Source organism: Aotus nancymaae, unplaced genomic scaffold (genome assembly GCF_030222135.1).
Source record: "Aotus nancymaae isolate 86718 unplaced genomic scaffold, 86718_ANA_hifiasm-v0.15.2.pri h1tg000007l, whole genome shotgun sequence".
NCBI lineage: Eukaryota > Metazoa > Chordata > Mammalia > Primates > Aotidae > Aotus > Aotus nancymaae.
In genome coordinates, this window is record NW_026988418.1 from 14,697,902 (window position 1) to 14,719,454 (window position 21,553).

The window sequence follows — 21,553 nt, forward strand, 5'->3', positions numbered from 1 at the left end:
GGGACTACAGGTGCACACCGCCACGCCCAGCTAATTTTTGTATTTTTATAGAGATGGGGCTCTATGTGTTTGACTGTCCCCAAAGATCTTCCGGTGGGACAAGATGTGGACGTGGAAGCCAGTGATATTGATGCTCCTGATCCTGTGTAGGCCGAGGCTCATGTGTGTGTCTGTGTCTCACCTTTTTTTCTTTTTTTCTCTTTTGCATCTTACTTTTAAGAAAAAAGTTAAAAAAAAAAAATTTAAAAGTAGTAAAAGTTTAGATATAATAAAGAAAATATTTTTGTACAGTTGTATAGTGTTTTAGGCTAGGGTTTATCATAAGAGTCAAAAAGTAAAAAAAATTTTTAAAGTTTTACAAAGTAAAAAAGTTACAGTAAGATAACGTTAATTTATTGTTAAAGAAAAATATTCTTAAAATAAATTTAGTGTAGTGTAAGTGTACAGTTTATAAAGTTTACAACAGTGTACAATGATGTTCTAGGCCTTCACATTCACTCATTACTTGACTTACTGACTCACCCAGAGCAACTTCCAGCCCTGCAAACTCCATTTATGATAAGTGCCCTATACAGGTGTACAATTTCTATCTTCTATATTGAATTTTTACTGTATGTTTTGATACATAAATACTTACCATTGTGTTTCAACTGCCCACAGTATTCAGTATAGTATTCAAGGCTGTATAAGTTTGTAGCCTGGGAGCAATAGGCTATATGCCACATAGCCTAGGTGTGTAGTAAGCTATACCATCTAGATTTGTGTCAGTACACTTTCTGATATTCCCCTAACCACACATTTCTCACATTTTCCTATCATTAAGCAATGCATGACTATAAATTCATACCTGCCCATGCACACACATTTTTTTCATTAAAAAATTAAGTGGTCTTGGCCAGGCGTTGCGGCTCAGCACTTTGGGAGGCTGAGGCGGGCAGATCATGAGGTCAGGAGATCGAGACCATCCTGGCCATGGTGAAACCCTATCTCTACTAAAATACAAAAAATTAGCTGGGCGTGCTGTAGTCCCAGCTACTCAGGAGGCTGAGGCAGGGGAATAACTTGAAACCGGGAGACAGAGGTTGCAGTGAGCTGAGATCATGCCCCTGCACTCCAGCCTGGTGAAAGGGCAAGACTTTGTCTCAAAAAGAGAAAAAAATTAAGTGGTCTTCACAGGAGTTGCTGCCACTGCTGGAGTTTGTAGGATGCAGGGATCTAGGCCTAGTGGGTGGCATGTGTCAAGATGCCAGAGCTGGCAGTGCAGAAGGCGGTGGTCCACCCTCCGGTACTGCTCAGTGGATCATTTCAACTGAATCAGCAAGGTTGGAAATCAAAGTGTACTGTTGGTGTGCTTTTGGGGTCATGGCAGACAAAAGTACTTGTATCCAACAGTTCTGGAGTCCCTTTTGATGAAGATGGCAAAGATAATTCTGTCTGGTTTTTAGACCATGATTATTTGGAAAACATGTATGGAATGTTTAAGAAAATCAGTGCCAGAGAAAGAATAGTTGGGTAGTACCACACAAGCTCTAAACTACACAAGAATGACATTGCCACCAATGAACTCATGAAAAGACACTATCCTAACTCAGTATTGGTATTATTGACATGAAACAAAGTAGCTGGGGCTTCCCACAGAAGCAAATATTTCAATGAGAGAAGTCCATGATGATGGAAGTCCAACCTCAAAAACTTTTGCGCATGTGACTAGTGAAACTGGAGCAGAGGAAGCTGAGGCAGTTGGAGTTGAACACTTGTTACAAGACATCAAAGACAATACAGTGGACAGTCTTTCCCAGCTGATCACAAAGAGGTCCATGGTTTGAGGAGACTGAACTCCAACCTTCTGGATATCAGGAGCTAACTGGAAAAAATAGCCACAGGCAAGCTGCCCATTAACCACTAGATCAATAGCTACAGGATGTCTTCAACCTGCTGCCAGACATTAGCCTGTGGCAGTTTGTCAAGCCCTTTAACCTGAAGACCAACAACCAAATGGTGGTGGGGTACTTTGTCTCCCTGATGCGTTCCACAGTCGCCCTGCACAACTTCATCAACAATAAGATTGCCAATCAGGGCCGGGCACGGTGGCTTATGCCTGTAATCCCAGCACTTTGGGAGGCCGAGGCGGGTGGATCACAAGGTCAAGAGATCGAGACCATCCTGGCCAACATGGTGAAACCCCATCTCTATAAAAATACAAAAATTAGCTGGGCGTGGCGGTGTGCACCTGTAGTCCTTGGGAGGAGGCTGAGGCTGGAGAATTGCTTGAACCTGGGAGGCGGAGGTTGCAGTGAGCCGAGATCGCGCCACTGCACTCTGGCCTGGCGACAGAGCGAGACTCCATCTCAAAAAAAAAAAAAAAGATTGCCAATCAGGATATAGAGAACAAAGAAGGGCAGGAAACAGAAGGGAGAAAAAAGGACAGAAAAGATGACAAAGAGAAAAATAAAGATAAGGGAAAGAGTGATGTGAAGAAAGAAAAGAAAAAGGAGAAAAAGATGTAGCTTAAATTTGTAAATTAAAATTTTATAAACTAAATCAGTATGTCACTAGAAGATTCTTGTTAAAAAGCTCTCCTGATTAGAGCTCTATGCCTCTGGTCACTCTTGAATGGATAGAGGGACTGATTTCGAACCTAAACTACAGTGTTAGCTACTATGAATTGAGGATATGATATAGCTCAGGCTTCAGGCTGTAAGAGAAAAATGAAGAGATTACAACATAACATTTTTGGTACTCCTCATTCTTTTATCTATAAAACCAGGAGTTAAATTTTCCCCATCTTGAAAGACTCATTGGGTCTGCTTCTGGTCTCTTGGGGACTGTTAAACGGAATGCATGAATTTCATATGTTCTCTGCCTCATAACACCTTGAGTTCTGAACCTTCTGAACTCTGCTGAGAATAATGCATCATGTTTTGGACCTATAGTTTGGGCATTCTCAGGATTTGGGATCCAGCTCCATATATCGTTTACCTTCAAAGACACAATTAAATGGCTTGAGGTCAGGAGTTTGAGACCAGCCTGTCCAACATGGCGAAACCTTGTCTCTACTAAAAATACAAAAATTAGCTGGGTGCGGTGATGCACACACCTGCAATCCCAGCTAGTCGGGAGGCTGAGGCAGGAGAATCACTTGAATCTGAGAGATAGAGGTTGCAGTGAGCCGAGATCGTGCCACTGCATTCCAGCCTGGGTGAACAGAGCGAGACTCCATCTCCAAAAAAAATAAAAAAATTAGATGGACTTGAAGGACAGTAATGGCCTGTGGTTTTTGGAAATGCTGAAAATTAAGAGAAGAAATATGAAAGACAGCAGAGGATAAGTAAATATATGAACATATATATGTTTACCCTGAGTCATTGCCTGTAAAAAGGAAAACCTACTGGGTATTTTACTCCTGCTAGAGTCAAAGATGCTCTAGAGCTCCCTTCTATATCCTCAGGATGTTATAAAACTTTAATTACACAGTTAGAAAGTTCTACATTTTCTGTCAGGAGTTAGTAAAATATTCCACACAAAAACATTTCTGGCACTTAAACTAATCTCACTTACAGTAAAATGGAAAAATAATTTTTGTAAAGTATATGTAGAAAGTAAGTATCCTGGTTGGGTATGGTGGTCACGCCTGTAATCCTAGTACCTTGGGAGGCCGAGGCAGGTGGATGACCTGAGGTCAAGAGTTTGAGACCAGCCCGACCAACATGGCAAAACCCTAAAAATATAAAAATTAGCCAGGTGTGGTGGCAGATGCCTGTAATCCCAGCTACTCAGGAGGCTGAGGCAGGAGAATCACTTGAACACAGGAGGCGGTTGCAGTCAGCCAAGATCACGTCATTGCACTTCAGCCTGGGCGACAGCAAGACTCCATGTCAAAACAAACAACAACAAAAAAGTAAGTATCCTGCCAAACGAGGAGGTGGTTCATACCTATAATCCCAGCACTTTGGGAGGCTGAGGCACGTGGATCACCTGAGGTCAGGAGTTTGAGACCAGCCTGACCAATGTCTTTACCAAAAATATAAAAATTAGCTTGTCCTTGTAGCACACACCTGTAATCCCAGCTACCTGGGAGGCTGAGGGAGAAGAATCGCTTGAACTGGGGAGGTGAAGGTTACAGTGAGCCTAGATTGTGCCACTGCACTCCAGCCCAGGTGACAAGAGTGAAACTGTCTCAAAAAAAAAAAAAGTAAGTATCCTAAATTTGCTTTCCTTAGTTTTCTTTCACAGTCTACAATGTGTCTATCTACCAGAAGCAAATGCTAAAAACAAGATCCCAATGTGAGGCGAAATATGTAACATATCTTTTTGTTTCTTTTGAGATGGAGTCTCTCTGTTGCCCAGGCTGGAGTGCAGTGGTGCAATCTTGGCTCACTACAACCTCCATCTCCCAGGTTCAAGAGATTCTTCTGCTTCAGCCTTCCAAGAAGCTGGGATTACAGATGTGTGCCACCATGCCCAGCTAATTTTTGTATTTTTAGTAGAGACAGGGTTTCACGATGCTGGCTAGGCTGGTCTTGAACTTGTGCCTGCCTCAGCCTCCCAAAGTGCTGGAATTACAGGTGTGAGTCACCTCGTCTGGCCATAAAACATTTAATATATTTCTTTTTTAAAAAATATACTTCTATCCTTATCAAAACAACTATATTTTAGAGGTAAGAGTAGAGTTACATATCATTTAACATTTATGAACAAAAATTTACTGGTATTTTTAAAAATTTTGAATGCTTACAATTCCCCTATTCTGCAGGATCAATCTTTTTGCCTGGTGGAATTCTACCTAGTGGAAGGAAATAATAAGGGCATAAGGATGGCAGTAAGGTAGGTAAATGTCTTGCGTTTGTGACCTGGGTATGTAATATCACCTCTCACAGTCTCAGTAGTTTCCAGATGTTGGGATTTTATGAATAAGTAAACTAATTAAATAAATTAAAAACCTACATACATACTCTTTTTCCCCCATATAAAGTTTGAAAGACATTTAGGAACCACTAGAACCTATATAATAACAACTAATCCTCCTTCTCCATATCCTCATAATTAAAAGTTTTTATATCAAGTGGAATTACATTTAAGAAGACAATGTAGGAAAAAACTTTATGTTATTGTAAATAAAAACAAAACAAGCAAACCAACAAACATAAATAAGGGGAGAACAGATTTGCCAACTTAATCATAGGAACTGAAAAAAAAAAAAAGTCCATCCTTCATTTCACAAACCAAAGGATTTTAAAAAGAAGGAAAATAAACTTAGCAAGTGCTGATACAGAAGTTGCAGCAAGTTATCCAGAAGTCTAGCTTAGATAACTTACCTATAAAGGCAGCTACACTAAACAATAGATTTTCAATGTAGACAATAGTCTTCTACTGGAAGAAAATGTCATCTACAACTGTCATAGCTAAAGGGAGAAGTCAATGTCTGGCTTCAAAGCATCAAAGGACAGGCTGACTCTCCTAAGAGGTTAATGCAGCTATGGCTACTTTAAGTTGAAGCCAGTGCTCACTGACCATTCTGAAAATCCTTATGAAGTAAGCTAAATTGACTGTAGATAAAATAACAAAGCCTGGATGACAGCACACCTGTTTATAGTATGTTTTACTGAGTATTTTAAACCCACTGTTGGGACCCACTGCTCAGATATGATTTCTTTCAAAATGCTCCTGCTTGGCTGGGCGTGGTGGTTCATGTCTGTAATCCCAACTGTTTTGGAGGCCAAGGCAAGCAGATCATTTGAGGTCAGGAGTTCGAGACCAGCATGGCCAGCATGGTGAAACCCTGCCTCTATTAAAAATACAAAAATTGGCTGAGTGTGGTGGCATGTGCCTGTAGTCCCAGCTACTTGTGAGGCTGAGGCAGGAGAAATGCTTGTACCTGGGAGGTGGGGGTTGCAGTGAGCTGAGATCGCACCACTATACGCCAAGATGGGAGACTGTCTCAAAACAAACAAAACCCCAAAAAACCCCTACTCATTGACCTAAGTCACACAAAGCTCTGATTGAGATGTGTAAGGAGATGAGTGTTGTTTTCATGCCTCTAACACAATATCCATTCTTGCAGCCAGGGAGTAATTCTTGCAAATCAAGGAGTAATTTTGACTTTCTAGTCTTATTATTTAAGAAATGCACTTTATAAGGCTATAGCTGCCATAGACAGTCATTCTTCTGATGGATTTAGGCAAAGTACATTGAAAACCTCCTAGAAAGGATTCACCATTCCAGATGCTATTAAGAACAGTATGACTTGGGGCGGGCGCGGTGGCTCACACCTGTAATTCCAGCACTTTGGGAGGCTGAGGTGGGTGGATTGCCTGAAGTCAGGAGTTCAAGACCAGCCTGGCCAACATAGTGAAACCCCGTCTCTACTAAAAATACAAAAAATTAGCTGGGCCTGGTGGTGGGTGCCTGTAACCCCAGCTACTCTAGAGGCTGAGGCAGGAGAATTGCTTGAACCCAGGAGACGGAGGTTGCAGTGAGCCAAGATTGCACCATTGCATTCCAGCCTGGTCAACAAGAGCAAAACTGTCTAAAAAAAAAAAAAAAAGAAAGAAAAAAAGAACAGTGTGACTCATGGAAGGAGGTGAAAACAGCAACAGCAACAGGACTTTGAAAGAAGTTACATCCAGCCCTTATGGATGACTGATGGATTCAAGACTTCAGTGGAGGAAGTAACTGCAGATGTGGTACAAATATTAAGGGAACTTGAATTAGAAGTGGAGCCTGAAGATGTGACTGAATTGTTGAAGTCTCATGATAAAACTGGAACCAAAGAGGAGTTGCTTCTACAGATAAGCAAAGAAAGTGATTTCTTGAGATAGAATGTACTCCTGATGAAGATGCCGTGAACATTGTTGAAATGAGAACAACGGATTTAGAGTATTAACATAAACTTAGTTCAGAAAGCAGTGGCAGGATCTGAAAGGATTGATACCAATTTTAAAAGAATATCTCGTGTAGGTAAAAGGCTATCAAATAGCATCACATGCTAAGAGAAATTGTACAGGAAGGGAAGAGTAAATTGATGTGGCAAATGTCAATGTTATTTTAAGAAATTGCCACAGGCACCCCAACCTTCAGCAGCTAACATCTTGATCAGTCAGCAGCCACCAATATCGAGGCAAGATCCTCCACGAGCAAGAAGGTTACAATTTGTTGAAGGCTCAGATGATCATTAGCATTTTAGCTTTTTTTTTTTTTTTTTTTTTGAGACGGAGTTTCGCTCTTGTTGCCCAGGCTGGAGTGCAATGGCACGATCTTGGCTCACTGCAACCTCCGCCTCTGAGGTTCAAGCGATTCTCTTGCCTCAGCCTCCTGAATAGCTGAAATTATAGGCACCCAACACCATGCCAGGCTAATTTTTTGTATTTTTAGCAGAGATGGGTTTCACCATGTTGGCCAGGCTGGTCTTGAACTCCTAACCTCAGGTGATCCACCTGCCCCAGCCTCCTCAAGTGCTAGGATTACAGGTGTGAGCCATCACGCCTGATCATTAGCATTTTTTTTTTTTTAGACAAAGAGTCTCACTCTGTTGCCCAGGCTGGAGTGCAGTGGCGTGATCTCCACTCACTGCAACCTCCGCCTCCCAGGTTCAAGCGATTCTCCTGCCTCAGTCTCCTGAGTAGCACCACCACGCCCGGCTAATTTTTATATTTTCAGTGGAGACAGGGTTTCACCATGTTGGTCATGACTGGTCTTGAACTCCTGACCTCGTGATTTACCCTCCTCGGCCTCCCAAAGTGCTGGGATTACAGGTGTGAGCCAATGCACCCAGCCTGATCATTAGCATTTTTTAGCAATGAAGCATTTTCTAATTAAGACATGTACATTTTTTAGACATGTTACTGTACACTTAATAGACCAGAGTATACTAAAAACATAACTTTTATATGTGACTTCCTTTATTGCCATATTTGCTTTATTGGGTGGTATGGAAAAGAACCCATACTGGGCCAGGTGCAGCAGCTCACGCCTGTAATCCTAGCACTTTAGGAGGCTGAAATGGGAGGACTGCTTGAGTGAACCTATACTGGGCCAGGCACAGCAGCTCAAGCCTGTAATCTTAGTACTTTAGGAGGCTGAGATGGGAGGATTGCCTGGAGACCAGCCTGGGTTCCTAAAATAAAACAAAACCATAATGTCTCAAAGGTATGACTGTACTTGGTTTTGGTTTCTCCATCTAAAAAAGTCTAATTCATCCAAGGAAGTAGTTATAAGATACACATTTATAAACAAGACTCTTGCATTCTCAGAGTAGTTGACAGCACTTCAAAGCACCAATGCACTCCAATTTGTTAAAATTTGGATACTAATATATATAAATACATATACTTAATGAGATGTAGTTTTTATAAATTGAAAGATACTTTAAAAATATGTAACTAGACTCTGCCAACTTCCTAAACACCTCTCTGGAAGCTAGTTTTGTGGAAGATAATATGAAATTCTGGCCCACAGGATGTCTAAGGTCTCTTCCAGTTCTAAGTATGAAGGAGAAAAAAAAGAACAATGGAGGCACCACCCACTCTAATCTTTATACTGGAAAGAAAGGGGCAGAGAGTTTATTTGAAGAAATAACGGCCAAAACTCCCCAACTTTGAGGGAAGACACAGATATATAAAAAGGTCAACAAACTCCATGTAGGATAAGCTCAAAGAGTCCTACACTGAGGCACATTATAATCAAATGAGGAGGGAATAAAAAAATGTCACTACAAAAAAATCAACTAAACATAAAGGAAGAAAGTAACAGAGGAAATAAGGGACAAAAAAACTATACGACATACAGAAAACAGAGTAAAATGACAGTAAGCCCTTCCCTATCAGTAATTACTTTAAATGTGAATGGATTAAACTGTATTTTTAGTAGAGACAGGGTTAAACTCTCTAATGAAAAGATATAAGGCCAGGTGCTGTGGCTCATGCCCGTAATCCCAGCACTTTGGGAGGCTGAGGTGGGCGGATCACGAGGTCAGGAGTTTGAGCCCAGCCTGGCCAATAGGGTGGAACCCCATCTCTACTAAAAATACAAAAATCAGCTGGGTGTGATGGTGCACACCTGTAGTCCCAGCTAATCGAGAGGCTGCGGCAGAAAGAATTGCTTGAACCTGGGAGGTGGAGGTTGCAGTGAGCTGAGATTGCACCACTGTACTCCAGCATGGGCAACAGAGCGAGACTCTTTCTCTTAAAAAAAAAAAAAAATCAAAAGACACAGACTGGCAAATTGGATAAAAAGTCAAGATTCATCGGTGTGCTGTATTCAGGAAACCCATCTCACGTGCAAGGACACATATAGGCTCAAAATAAGGGATGGAGGAAGATTCACCAAGTGAATGGAGAGCAAAAAAAAGCAGGAGATGCAATCCTAGTCTGATAAAGTGAATTTTAAACCAACAAAGACCAAAAGAGACAAAGAAGGGCATTACATAACAGTAAAAGGATCAGTACAACAAGAAGAGCTAATGATCCTAAATATATACACACCCAATACAGGAGCACCCAGATATGTAAGGCAAGTTCTTAATGACTTACAAAGAGACTTAGACTCCCACACAATAATAGTGGGAGACTTTAACACCCCATTGTCAATATTAGACAGATCAACGAGACAGAAAATTAACAAAGATATCCAGGACCTGAACTCAGATCTGGACCAAGTGGCCCTTACAGACATCTACAGAACTCTCCACCCCAAATCCACAGAATATATATTCTTCTCAGCACCACATCACACCTACTCTAAAACTGACCAAATAATTGGAAGTAAATCACTCCTAAGCAAATGCAAAACGACAGAAATAATAACAAACAGTCTCTCAGACTACAGTGCAATCAAATTAGAACTCAGGATTAAGAAACGAACTCAAAATTGCACAACTTCATGGAAACTGAACAACTGGCTCTGGAATGTCGACTAGATAAACAATGAAATGAAGGCAGAAATAAAAGACGTTCTTTGAAAATGAGAACAAAGATACAGTGTACCAGAATCTCTGGGACACATTTAAAGCAGTGTCTAAAGGGAAATTTATAGCTATAAATGCCCACATGAAAAGCAAGGAAAGATCTAAAATCGACACCCTATTGTCAACATTGAAAGAGCTAGAGGAGTAAGATCAAAAAAACTCAAAAGCTAGCAGAAGACAAGAAATAACTAAGATCAGAGGAGAACTGAAGGAAATAGAGACACAAAAAACTCTTCAAAAAAAATCAATAAATCCAGGAGCTATTTTTTTGAAAGATCAATAAAACAGACCACTAGCCAGATTAATAAAAAAGAAAAGAGAAGAATCAAACAGATTGAATAAACAACAATAAAGGGGATATCACCATCAATTCCACAGAAATACAAACTACCATCAGAGATTACTACAAACAACTCTATGTACATAAACCAGTAAACCTGGAAGAAATGGATAAATTCCTGGACACTTGCACGCTCCCAAGCCTAAACCAGGAAGGAGTCGAAACCTGAATAGACCAATAACAAGGGCTGAAGTTGAGGCAGCAATTAAGAGCCTACCACCCAATAAAAGCCCAGGTCCAGATGGGTTCACAGCTGAAGTCTACCAGACATACAAAGAGGAACTGGTACCATTCCTTCTGAAACTATTCCAAACAATCCAAAAAGAAGGAATCCTTCCCAAATCATTTTATGAAACCAACATCATCCTGATACCAAAACCTGGCAGAGACTCAACAAACAAAGAAAACTTCAGGCCAATATCCATGATGAACATGAATGCAAAAATCTTCAATAAAATACTTGCAAACCGACTGCAACAGCACATCAAAAAGCTTATCCATCATAGTCAAGTAGGATGCAAGGCTGGTTCAACATACACAAGTCTATAAACGTTAATTCACCACATAAACAGAACCAAAGACAAAAACCACATGATTATCTCAATAGATGCAGAGAAGGCCTTTGACAAAATTCAACAGCCCTTTATCATAAAAACTCTCAATAAAATAGGTATCGACGGAATGTTACGACAAACCTACAGCCAATATCATACTGAATGGGCAAAAACTGGAAGCACTCCCTTTGAAATCTGGCACTAGACAAGGATGCCCTCTCTTACCACTCCTATTCAATATAGTACTGGAAGTTCTAGCCAGAGCAATCACACAAGAAAAAGAAACAAAGGGTACTCAATTAGGAAAGGAGGAATTCAAATTGTCTCTATTTGCAGATGACATGATTGTATATTTAGAAGACCCCACTGTCTCAGCCCCAAATTTCCTGAAACTGATAAGCAACTTCAGCAAAGTCTCAGGATACAAAATCAACGTGCAAAAATCACAAGCATTCCTATACACCAATAATAGAGAGTCAAATCAAGAACGAACTTCCATTCACAATTGCTACAAAGAGAATAAAATACCTAGGAATACAACTAACAAAGGATGTAAAGGACCTCTTCAAGGAGAACTACAAACCACTGCTCAAGGAAATAAGAGAGGACACAAACAGATGGACAAACATTCCATGCTCATGGTTAGGAAGAATCAATATTGTGAAAATAGCCATACTCCCCAAAGTAATTTACAGATTCAACGCTATCCCCATCAAGCTACCTATGACCCTCTTCACAGAACTGGAAAAAACCACCTTAAACTTAATATGAAACTAAGAGAGAGCCCACATAGCCAAGTCAATTCTAAGCAAAAAGAACAATGCTGGAGGCATCACACTATCGGGCTTCAAACTATGCTACAAGGCTACAGTAATCAAAACCACACGGTACTGGTACCAAAACAGAGATATAGACCAATGGAACAGAACAGAGGCCTCGGAGGCAACACCACACATCTACAACCATCTGATCTTTGACAAACCTGACAAAAACAAGCAATGGAGAAAGGAGTCCCTGTTTAATAAATGGAGTTGGGAAAACTGGCTAGCCATGTGCAGAAAGCAGAAACTGGACCCCTTCCTGACACCTTACACTAAAATTAATTCCAGATGGATTAAAGACTTAAACATAAGACCTAACACCATAAAACCCCAGAAGAAAACCTAGACAAAACCATTCAAGACATAGGCCTAGGCAAGGACTTCATGACTAAAACATCAAAAACACTGGCAACAAAAGCCAAAATAGACAAATGGGATCTAATTAAACTCCAGAGCTTCTGTACAGCAAAAGAAATAATCATTAGAGTGAACCAGCAACCAACAGAATGGAAAAAAATTTCTGCAATCTACCCATCTGACAAAGGGCTAATATCCAGAATCTACAAAGAACTAAAACAGATTTACAAGAAAAAAACAAACAAACCTATTCAAAAGTGGGCGAAGGATATGAACAGACACGTTTCAAAAGAAGACATATATGAGGCCAACAAACATATGAAAAAATGCTCAACATCACTGGTCATTAGAGAAATGCAAATCATAACCACATTGAGATATCATCTCATGCCAGTTAAGACGGCGATCATTAAAAAATTTGGAGACAACAGATGCTGGAGAGGATGTGGAGAAATAGGCACACTTTTACACTGTTGGTGGGAGTGTAAATTAGTTCAGCCATTGTGGAGGACAGTGTGGTGATTCCTCAAGGATCTAGAAATAGAAATTCCATTTGACCCGGCAATCCCATTACTGGGTATATGCCCAGAGGATTATAAATTATTCTGTTATAAAGACACATGTACACATATGTTCATTGTGGCACTGTTTACAATAGCAAAGTCCTGGAGCCAACCCAAACGCTCATCAATGATAGACTGGACAAAAAAAATGTGGCACATATACACTATGGAATACTATGTAGCTATAAAACACGATGAGTTCGTGTCCTTTGTAGGGACATGTATGAATCTGGAAACCATCATTATCAGCAAACTGATACAAGAACAGAAAACCAAACACTGCATGTTCTCACTCATAGGTGGGTGCTGAACAATGAGAAAACATGGACACAGGGAGGGGAGTAACATACATTGGGGTCTGTTGGGGAGGGCTGGGGGAGGGACAGCAGGGGGTGGGGAGGTTTGGGAGAGATAACATGGGGAGAATGCCAGATATAGGTGATGGGGGGATGGAGACAGCAAACCACCTTGCCATGTATGTACCTATGCAACAATCCTGCATGATGTGCACACGTACCCCAGAACCTAAGTACAATAAAAAATAAATAAAGACAAGACAAGACATCAACTGGCAGAAAAAAAATCCAAAATAGAACTACATGCTATATAAGAGAGATTCACTTTAGATGTAAGGACACACATAGTTTGAAAGAGAAAAGATGAAAAAAAAAGATGTTTCACACAGAGGAAATATCAAGAGAGCAGAGATATCTTAATATCAGACAAAATAGACTTTAAGTCTACAACTGTTACAAGAGACAAAGAAGGACATTATATAATAATGAAAGGGTCAATTTACCAAGATGATATAACATTTATAAACATACATGCACCAAACATGCTTCTTAAATATATATAGTAAACACTGACAGAACTGAAGAGAGAAACAGACAGCTCTACAGTAACAGTTGGAGAAGTCAGTATCTCACTTTCAATGTGAAGAAAACAGACAGAAGATCAATACGGAGATAGAGTACTTGAACAACACTTAACACTTTAGACCAACTGGACCTAACAGATATATACAGAACACTCCATCCAACAATAGCAGAATACACATTTTCTAAAGTGCATATCTAATGTTCTCCAGGATAGAACATACTTAAGGCTACAGAACAAGTCTTAATAAATGTTAAAAGATTGAAATCATAAAAGCCAGGCATGGTAGCTCACGCCTATAAGTCTAGCACTTTGGGAAGCCAAGGTGGGTGGATCACTTGAAGTCAGGAGTTTGAGACCGGCCTGGCCAACATGGTAAAACCCCGTCTCAACTAAAAATACAAAAATGAGCTGGGCGTGGTAGTGGGTGCCTGTCGTCCCAGCTACTTGTGTGGCTGAGGCAGGAGAATTGCTTGAACCCAGGAGGTAGAGGCTGAAGTGAGCCAACATCATGCCATTGCGCTGCAGCCTGGGTGACAGAATGAGACTCTGTCTCAAAATAAAAATAATAAATAAATAAAAGTATCTCTTGCAATTAAAACAGAATAAAATGAAAAATTAATAGCAGAAGCAAAACTAGATGACCCACAAATATGTGGAAATTAAATATCACACTCAATCAACTGGTCAAAGAAAAATCACAAAGAAAATTAGAAAATATCTTGAAACAAATGAAAATGAAAACACAGCATTACCAAAACTAATGGGATGTAGCAGCAAAAGCTGTGCTGAGATAAACTTCTAACTATAAATACTTTAAAAAGAAGAGCTCAAATCAACCACCTAACTTTACACTCTAAAGGATCTAAAAAAAGAAATGCAAGCTAAACTCAAAGCTAGCAGAAAGAAATAAGTAATAAAAATTGGAGCAGAGACAACACAGAGAACAGAAAAACAATACGGAAAATCAATAGAACCAAGAGTTTGTTCTTCGAAAAGATCAACAAAATTGACATTCCTATAGCTACATGGACTAAAAAAACAAGACTCAACAACTAAAATCAGAAATGCAAGAGTGATCATTACTAGAAATGTCACAGAAATAAAAAGGATTGTAAAGAGAGTGCTATGAACAACTATACATCAACAAACTGAATAGTATAAATGAGAAGAACAAATTCTTAGAAACACAACTTATGGAGACTGAATCACAAAAACTTAGAAAATCTGAATTGACTCATAACTAATAAAGAGATTGAGTCTGTAACAAAAAACCTCCCAACAGTGCTCACTTCAGCAGCACGTATACTAAAACTGGAACAATACAGAGAAGGTTGGCATGGCCCCTGTGCAAGGATGACACACAAATTCATGTGGCATTCCATATTTTTAATTTCTTTCTTTTTTTTTTTTTTTTTTGAGACAGAGTCTTACTTTGTTGCCCAAGCTGGAGTGCAGTGGCGCAATCTCAGCTCACTGCAACCTCCACACCCTGGGTTCAAGTGATTCTCATATCTCAGACTCCTGAGTAGCTGGGACAGGCACCCACCACCATGCCTGGCTCATTTTTGTATTTTTAGTAGAGATGGGGTTTTGCCATGTTGGCCAGGTTGGTTTTGAACTCCTGGCCTTAAGTGATCCACCTGTCCCGGCCTCCCAAAGTGATGGAATTACAAGCATGAGCCACTGCACCTGGCCACCATATTTTAAAAATTAACAAAGCAAAATACCTCCCAACAAATTAAAGCCCACAATTAGATGACTTCACTGGTGAATTCTACCAAACGTTTAATCAACACCAATCTCCCTCAAACTCTTCCAAAAAATTGAAGAGGAAGAACAATTCCATACTCATTCTGTGAAGCCAGTATTACTATGCTATCAAAGCCAGATGAAGGCATATAGATGAGAAAAGAAAAGAACTACAGATCAATATCCTTTAAATATTGATGTAAAAATCCTCAACAGAATTCAACAGCACATAAAAAGGATTATACACCATGTCCAAGTGGGATTTATTCCTGGAATATAAGAATAGTTTCAACATACAGAAATCATTCAATGTTATATACCACATTAATAGAATGGGGGAAAAATACAACACCAATCATTTCAATGGATGCAACAGAAGTATTTGACACAATTCAAAACTCTTTCATGATAAAAACTCTTAATAAGCTTAGAAGGAAACTATCTCAACTTAATAAAGGCCATTTATGAAAAGCCAACAGTGAATATCGTACTCAATCTTGAGATGCTGAAAGCATTTCTCTACAATAAGGAACAAGTCAAAGATGCCTGTTCTTATCATTTCTACCACTTCTATTCAATATAGCAACAGTCTCCAATCTTTTTGGCATCAGGGACCAGTTTTGTGGGCGACAATTTTTTTATGGACTAGGAGGTAGGATGGGGAGAATGAATTCGAGATGAAAACTGTTCCACATCAGATCACCAGACATTAGATTCTTATCAGGACTGTACAACCTAGATCCCTCACATATGCAGTTCACAATAAGGTTCAAGCTCCTATGAAAATCTAATGCTGTTGCTGATCTGAAAGGAGGTGGAGCTCAGGCATTAGGTACTACTCACTTGCCCATCACTCACCTCCTGCTGTGCGGCCTGGTTCCTAACAGGCCACAGACTGTTGGTATTGTTCCGCAGCCTGGGGGTTGGGAACCTCTGCAATATAGTACTGGAAGTCCTAGCCAGAGCACTTAGGCAAGAAAAAGAAATAAAAGGCACCTAGATTGAAAAGAAGTAAAATCTTTTTGCAAATTACATGATCTTATATGTAGAAAACTCTAAAAATTCCACCAAAAAACCATTAGAACTAATAGTTGAATTTGGCACAGTAGCAGGATACAAAAATCAGTATATAAAAATCAGTCATATTTCTATATACTAGCAATGAACAATCTAGAAAGGAAATTAAGAAAACAATTCCATTTACAATAGCATCAAAAAGAATAAAATACTTAGGGATTAACCAAGGAGGACTCTTACACTGACAACTATAACACATTCTGAAAGAAGTTAAAGACATAAACAAATGGAAAGACATCCCATGTTCATGGATTACAAGACAATATTGTTAAGACAGTAATACTACCCAAAGTGATCTACAGATTCAATGAAATCCCTATCCAAAATCCCAATGACTTTTTATTTTGGAAGAAACAGAAAAATTCATCCAAAAATTCATATGGAATCTCAAGGAACCCAAATAGCTAAAGTAGTCTTTTTCTTTTCTTTTCTTCTTTTTTTTTTTTGAGACAGGGTCTGACTCTGTCACCCAGGCTAGAGTGCAGTGGCATGATCTTCGCTCACTGCAATCTCTGCCTCCTCGGCTCAAGTGATCCTCCCACCTCAGCCTTCTGAGTAGCTGGGAGTATGGAAGCATGACATTATGTGGCTTTTTTTTTTTTTTTTTTTGCATTTTAGGTTTTGGGGTACATGTGAAGAACACGCAACATTGTTGCATAGGTACACACATGGCAGTGTGATTTGCTGCCTTCCTCCCTATCACCTATATCTGGCATTTCTCCCCATGCTATCTCTCCCCAACTCCCCACCCCCTGCTGTCCCTCCCCTATTTCCCCCGATAGACCCCAGCATGTGATGCTCCCCTCCCTGTGTCCATGTGTTCTCATTGTTCAACACCCACCTATGAGTGAGAACATGTGGTGTTTGATTTTCTGTTCTTGTGTCAGCTTGCTGAGAATGATGGTTTCCAGGTTCATTCATGTCCCTACAAAGGACACGAACTCATCGTTTTTTATGGCTGCATAATATTCCACGGTGTATATGTGCCACATTTTCCCTGTACAGTCTATCATCGATGGGCATTTGGGATGGTTCAGGTCTTTGCTATTGTAAACTGTGCTGCAATGAACATTCATGTGCATGTGTCCTTATAGTACAACAATTTATAATCCTTTGGATATATATCCAGTAATGGGATTGCTGGGTCAAATGGAATTTCTATTTCTAGGTCCTTGAGGAATCGCCACACTGTCTTCCACAATGTTTGAACTAATTTACACTCCCACCAACAGTGTAAAAGTGTTCCTATTTCTCCACATCCACTCCAGCATCTTTTGTCTCTGGATTTTTTAATGATCACCATTCTAACTGGCGTGAGATGGTATCTCAATGTAGTTTTGATTTGCATTTCTCTAATGACCAGTGATGATGAGCATTTTTTCATATGTTTGTTGGCCTCATATATGTCTTTTGTAAAGTGTCTGTTCATACCCTTTGCCCACTTTTGAATGGGCTTATTTGTTTTTTTCTTGTAAATCTGTTTCAGCTCTTTGTAGATTCTGGATATCAGCCCCTTGTCAGATGGTTAGATTGCAAAAATTTTTTTCCATTCTGTTGGTTGCTGAGTCACTCTAATGACTGTTTCTTTTGCTGTGCAGAAGCTGTGGAGTTTGATTAGGTCCCATTTGTCTACTTTGGCTTTTGTTGCCAATGCTTTTGGTGTTTTGGTCATGAAGTCCTTGCCTACGCCTATGTCCTGAATGGTTTTGCCTAGGTTTTCTTCTAGGGTTTTTATGGTATTAGGTCTTATGTTTAAGTCTTTAATCCATTTGGAGTTAATTTTAGTGTAAGGTGTCAGGAAGGGGTCCAGTTTCCGCTTTCTGCATATGGCTAGCCAGTTTTCCCAACTCCATTTATTAAACAGGGACTCCTTTCTCCATTGCTTGTTTTTGTCAAGTTTGTCAAAGATCAGATGGTTGTAGATGTGTGGTGTTGTTCCGAGGCCTCTGTTCTGTTCCATTGGTCTATATCTCTGTTTTGGTATCAGTACCATGCTGTTTTGATTACTGTAGCCTTGTAGCATAGTTTGAAGCCCGATAGTGTGATGCCTCCAGCATTGTTCTTTTTGCTTAGAATTGACTTGGCTATGTGGGCTCTCTTTTGGTTCCATATGAAGTTTAAGGTGGTTTTTTCCAGTTCTGTGAAGAGGGTCATTGGTAGCTTGATGGGGATAGCGTTGAATCTGTAAATTACTTTGGGGAGTATGGCCATTTTCACAATATTGATTCCTCCTAACCATGAACATGGAATGTTTCTCCATCTGTTTGTGTACTCTCCTACTTCGTTGAGCAGTGGTTTTTAGTTCTCCTTGAAGAGGTCCTTTACGTTCCTTGTTAGTTATATTCCTAGGTATTTTATTCTCTTTGTAGCAATTGTGAATGGCAGTTCGTTCTTGATTTGGCTCTCTTTAAGTCCGTTATTGGTGTACAGGAATGCTTGTGATTTCTGCACACTGATTTTATATCCTGAGACTTTGCTGAAGTTGCTTATCAGTTTCAGGAGATTTTGGGCTGAGACGATGGGGTCTTCTAGATATACAATCATGTCGTCTGCAAATAGAGACAATTTGACTTTCTCCTTTCCTATTTGAATACCTTTTATTTCTTTTTCTTGCCTGATTGCTCTGGCCAGAACTTCCAATACTATATTGAATAGGAGTGGTAAGAGAGGGCATCCTTGTCTAGTGCCAGATTTCAAAGGGAATGCTTCCAGTTTTTGCCCATTCAGTATGATATTGGCTGTTGGTTTGTTGTAAATAGCTTTTATTATTTTGAGATACGTTCCGTCAGTACCTAGTTTATTGAGGGTTTTTAGCATAAAGGGCTGTTGAATTTTGTCAAAGGCCTTCTCTGCATCAATTGAGATAATCATGTGGTTTTTGTCTGTGGTTCTGTTTATGTGGTGAATTACATTTATAGACTTGCATATGTTGAACCAGTCTTACATACCCGGGATGAAGCCTACTTGATCATGATGGATAAGCTTTTTGATGCGCTGTTGCAATCCATTTGCCAGTATTTTATTGAAGATTTTTGCATCTATGTTTATCATGGATATTGGCCTGAAGTTTTCTTTTTTTTGTTGAATCTCTGCCAGGTTTTGGTATCAGGATGATGTTGGTTTCATAAAATGATTTGGGAAGGATTCCCTCTTTTTGGATTGTTTGGAATAGTTTCAGAAGGAATGGTACCAGCTCCTCTTTGTATATCTGGTAGAATTCGGCTGTGAACCCATCTGGACCTGGGCTTTTTTTGGGTGGTATGCTCTTAATTGCTGCCTCGACTTCAGACCTTGTTATTGGTCTATTCAGAGTTTCGACTTCTTCCTGGTTTAGGCTTGGGAGGATGCAAGTGTCCAGGAATTTATCCATTTCTTCCAGGTTTACTAGTTTATGTGCATAGAGTTGTTTGTAATAATCTCTGATAATGATTTGTATTTCTGTAGAATCTGTGGTGATATCCCCTTTATTGTTTTTTATTGCATCTATTTGATTATTCTCTCTTTTCTTTTTTATTAATCTGGCTAGTGATCTGTCTATTTTGTTGATCTTTTCGAAAAACCAGCTCCTGGATTTATTGATTTTTGAAGGGTTTTTTATGTCTCTATCTCCTTCAGTTCTGCTCTGATCTTAGTTATTTCTTGTCTTCTGCTAGGTTTTGAGTTTTTTTGATCTTGCTCCTCTAGCTCTTTGAATTTTGACGATAGGGTGTCGATTTTAGATCTTTCTTTGCTTCTTATGTGGGCATTTATTGCTATATATTTTCCTCTAGAGACTGCTTTAAATGTGTCCCAGAGATTCTGGTATGTTGTATCTTCGTTCTCGTTGGTTTCAAAGAACATCTTTATTTCTGCCTTCATTTCATTGTTTATCCAGTCAACATTCAAGAGGCAGTTGTTCAGTTTCCATGAAGCTGTGTGGTTCTGAGTTAGTTTCTCAATTCTGAGTTCTAACTTGATTGCACTGTGGTCTGAGAGATTGTTTGTTATGATTTCCGTTCTTTTGCATTTGCTTAGGAGTGATTTACTTCCAATTATGTGGTCAATTTTAGAGTAGGTGTGATGTGGTGCTGAGAAGAATGTATATTCTGTGGATTTAGGGTGGAGAGTTCTGTAAATGTCTATTAGGTTTGCTTGGTCCAGGTCTCAGTTCAAGTCCTGGATATCCTTATTAATTTTTCTGTCTGGTTGATCTGTCTAATATTGACAATGGAGTGTTAAAGTCTCCCACTATTATTGTGTGGGAGTCTAAGTCTCTTTGTAAGTCATTAAGAACTTGCTTTATGTATCTGGGTGCTCTTGTATTGGGTGCGTATATACTTAGGATCGTTAGCTCTTCTTGTTGCATTGATCCTTTTACCATTATGTAATGTCCTTCTTTGTCTCTTTTGATCTTTTTTGGTTAAAAGTCTATTTTATCAGAGACGAGCATTGCAACTTTGTGGCTAATTTTTCTATGTTTTGTAGAGACAGGGTCTCACTATGTTGCCCAGGCTAGTTTTGAACTGAGCTCAGGCACTGCCCAGGCTGGTCTTGAACTCCTGAGCTCAGGTGATCCACCCACCTTGACCTCCCAAAGTGCTGGGATTACATGCATGAGCCACTGTGCCCAGCCCAAAGCAGTCTTAAAAAGGAACAACAAAGTTGGTAGTCAAATTTTCTGATTTCAAATCTTATTTCAAAGCTATAGTAGTTAAAATAGTGAGGAACTGCATAAATATAGACCATATAGGTCAATGGAATAGAATTCAGAATCCAGAAACGACCCGTCACACATGTGGTCAAATAATTTTCAACAAATATGCCAAGAACAAACAATGGAAAAAGATCGTCTTTACAAGAAAAGGTGATGGGAAAACTGAATATCCATATGCAAATGAATGAACTGGACTCTTACCTCACACCATATACAAAAATTAACTCAAAATGGATTAAATACCTAAATGTAAGAGCTAAAACTATAAAACTTATAGGGGAAATGCTTCCTGACATTGGATTTAGCAATGCTTTCTTGGTTAAAACACTAAAAGGCAACACTACCACCACAATAGATAAAATGAGCTACATCAAAATTAAAAACTTTTGTTCACCGATGAACAGCATTAACAGAATGAAAAGGTAACCCATGGGATTTGCAGGTTAATATATCCAGGATATATAAAAAACTCAACAAAAACCTGATTTAGAAATGGGCAGAGGACTTGAATAGACATTTCTCCATAGAAGATATACAAATAGCCAATAAGCACATG

General features: G+C 39.4%; 1 protein-coding gene, 1 non-coding gene and 1 pseudogene across 5 annotated transcripts in view; 2 read left to right on the forward strand and 1 right to left on the reverse strand.

The window, feature by feature from the left end:
• EPS15 (epidermal growth factor receptor pathway substrate 15) overlaps positions 1-21,553 on the reverse strand; it is a 170,839-nt gene that overhangs the window by 14,901 nt on the left and 134,385 nt on the right. The gene's annotated exons all lie outside the window — the stretch shown is intronic.
• Positions 1,244-6,818, forward strand: LOC105704934 (26S proteasome non-ATPase regulatory subunit 7-like; annotated as a pseudogene).
• On the forward strand, positions 14,760-14,866 carry LOC135273454 (U6 spliceosomal RNA). The gene has a single exon (XR_010341256.1). It is a non-coding gene; the product is annotated as a U6 spliceosomal RNA (small nuclear RNA).